Here is a 3,124-nt window from a genome sequence, read left to right as displayed (position 1 = left end):
GGTGTTGGGAGGATTAAATGAACTAATACATGTAAACCCCTTAGAACAGTGCTTAGCACATGGTGATACACCCTATTAAAGTTCCTGTGCTTTCAATTTAACAAAATTTCTTTGACAAAATCATAAAGATAGAAACTACTTTTATTCCAAAGCAAGATTTGGCTTAGTCAAAAGTACTACATCATCTTTTCTACTCCTTGGCCAGAGATTTAGCTCTTTATAAGACCTTTCCTGACTAACTGGAAGAGACCAGGTAGGCTAGTTTTGCAGAAAATCACCTAGCTTGGCTAGTGGGTGGTAGAAACCTTAATCCTATGTAGCCTTGGGCAAGTCATACAATGAGCTTCAGTTTTCTCATCTGTCAAATGGGAATAACATCCCTGCCCTGCCCACCTCGATGGGTGGTTTGAAGATAATATGAGATAATGGCTATGAGGAGACTCTTGTCTCCTTATGTATGTTATTATTAGCATTAATGAATTATGCTTGGCTCCTTTCAGTCTACGCAGGTGATCCTCAGGCCCCTTCTGTGACTGTTGGATTGAATGTGAATGAAGCAGCTATTCGGAGAGCTCCTGTGGTCCACAAACAGTGATTACTCCTAGAGGGCCATGTTCAAGCTTCTTAATCTTAGCACACAAGATACTTAAGAAAATGCCACTTAACTGGAAGAGCCTGCAGAGGCCCGGCTCACCATTATTTCCTCCCCATTGCTGACCGCCACACTGTCTCATGATCTTGTCTTTCCCTCCAGTTCCAGTGTCTACAAAAGGTTTAAGATTAAGCGATGTTCCTCCTCGGAGGGTGGAAAACAAGTGAGAATGATCTAAGGATGAAAAACCGAACAAAGCACCCGTCTGTGACAAGAAAACCAGGATGTCGCCAGATAACCTCCAAGAATACCGGTAGAAGATTAACTCATCTGAGACATGACCACCTTAAGGGCGAACTAACATAAACTTCTAAGACCCATAATCCTGTCCCTATAAAAGCCTTCAGCCAATCCCCAGTGGGAAAGATGGGTTTTTTGGAGGAATCTGTTCCCCTCCGTCTCCTATATATCGATACATAATAAAACTCATGCTGCTCTCTTCACCCCTGTCTCAGAATTGGTTATTGCAGCAGGCAGCTCCAATCTGCCTTATTGTGGTGACATAACTATAAATGACCACTAAATACAGAACCACTAGACACTGAAGCTCAGTGATGCAAAGGATTTTAGGGATTTTGCTCTGATAACGTTCTAAGTAGCTCTAAGGCTGTGAAGACTAGGGAGAGGGAGGAGAAAAGAATGTAGATTGAGGAGAAAGGGGCAGGGCTCCACTCTCCACGTCTTCAACCAAAGCAACTCCATTTTTGTCAGTAAAGGTAGTTCCCGACTTACTTACGATGTTATTTGAGTTATGAGGGACCGCACTTATGAACTTTTTTTTAATACATCTTATTGTTAGTAATACGTACTACATGCAACATTGCAGGGTGTAATTTGCTGATGTTATCATTCTTAGGTGTTACTTGTAGATGTTCAATTTTATGATTTACTGTTCAAAACACTGCCGTACAGATTTAGTTTTCTAAACTAAATCGGGGCTTCATTTGCTTGAAAATATGGACCCAAATGGTGATAACTTTGCTAAAGGTGGTAGGTAGATTCGGCAAGCAGTGAAATGTTACCACGAAATATATGAAGAAAAAGGAAAGGACCATGCAGACAACTCCTACTAATTTTCTGACTAGAAATGTCATCCCAATTCCTAGGGAAAATCAAGATTATCCAGAACCTTCCACAAGTGAAGTTATTACTGCAACTGACAAAATACCAATGTTGGAGAAAATTTTTATGGTTTGTGTTTCTTTATGTATGAATGTATGTATTAAAATATATTTGTCAGTTTACATGTAATGTTTCCAACCCCCAAAGACAAGTAAAGATTGGGTTTATAAAGATATTGATAATAAAAGGCATAATAATGAAAACTAAAAAGAAAAAAAAAATGAAGTATTCAACTTAAGTCAGAACCGACTTACCACAGAGTTGTCAGAAAGAAACTCCATCATAAGTTAGGGACTAACATTATGTATTGAACTCCCAAGAAGGGTTTTCTTCCTACTGAAGATTTGTAGGTAAAAAGAAGTTTGAAAACTACTGTCCTGGTGTTGCAGACCCTGTGGATGCTCCGCCACAGGGAACCCTTCGTTACTTCCAATTTTCCTGCTCCCTGGGCGCTTTCACTCTCAACAGCCTGCACCTGATCTCTTTGGCCGAGGGCTGGCTGCCCTCAAGCTGGCACCAGAGCTTGCTTTGTCTGAATGTAGAGAACTGGGGGAACCCAGGAATTTATGTTTCCCAGGGGACATCCTTAATCAGTGACTGACTGCCTTAGTTATCTAGTGCTGCTGTTAACAGAAATAACACAAGTAGATGGCTTTAACAAAGATAAATTTATTCTGTCACTGTCTAGGAGGCTAGAAGTCTGAATTTAGGGTGTCAGCTCCAAGGGAAGGCTTTTCCTTTCTGTCGGCTCTGGGGGAAGGTCTTTGTCATCAATCTTCCCCTGGTCTAGGAGCTTCTCAGTGCAGGGTCCAAAGGACACACTGCCCTCCTGGTTCTTCATTTTTGGTGGCATGAGGTCCCTTTCCTTTCTGCTCTATTCTCTCTTTTATATCTCAAAAGAAACTGACTTAACATACAACTTAATCCTGTAGATGGAGTCCTGCCTCAATAATGTAACTATCTCTAATCCTGCCTCATTAACACCATAGAGGTTAGGATTTATAACACATAGGATAATTACATCATATCACAAAATGGAGGAAAACCACACAATACTGGGAATCATGGCCTAGTCAGGTTGACACATATTTTGGGGGGACACAATTCAATCTATAACGACATGTTTCTTCCTCAGTCTCTCCTCTGCTCCCTTGCTTACTTAATCTCTTTTATATATTAAAAGAGATTGACTCAAGATACACCCTACACTTATCCTGCCTCCTTAATATAACAAAAACAACACATTCCCAAATGGGATTATGACCATAGGCATAGAGGTTAGGATTTACAGCACATGTTTTGGGGACACAATTCAGTCTATAACATTCCACTCTTTGGTCCCCTAAAATT

The sequence above is a fragment of the Trichechus manatus genome, unplaced genomic scaffold, assembly GCF_000243295.1.
Source record: "Trichechus manatus latirostris isolate Lorelei unplaced genomic scaffold, TriManLat1.0 scaffold00074, whole genome shotgun sequence".
Classification (NCBI taxonomy): domain Eukaryota; kingdom Metazoa; phylum Chordata; class Mammalia; order Sirenia; family Trichechidae; genus Trichechus; species Trichechus manatus.
Note: the sequence above shows the minus strand (reverse complement) of the source record.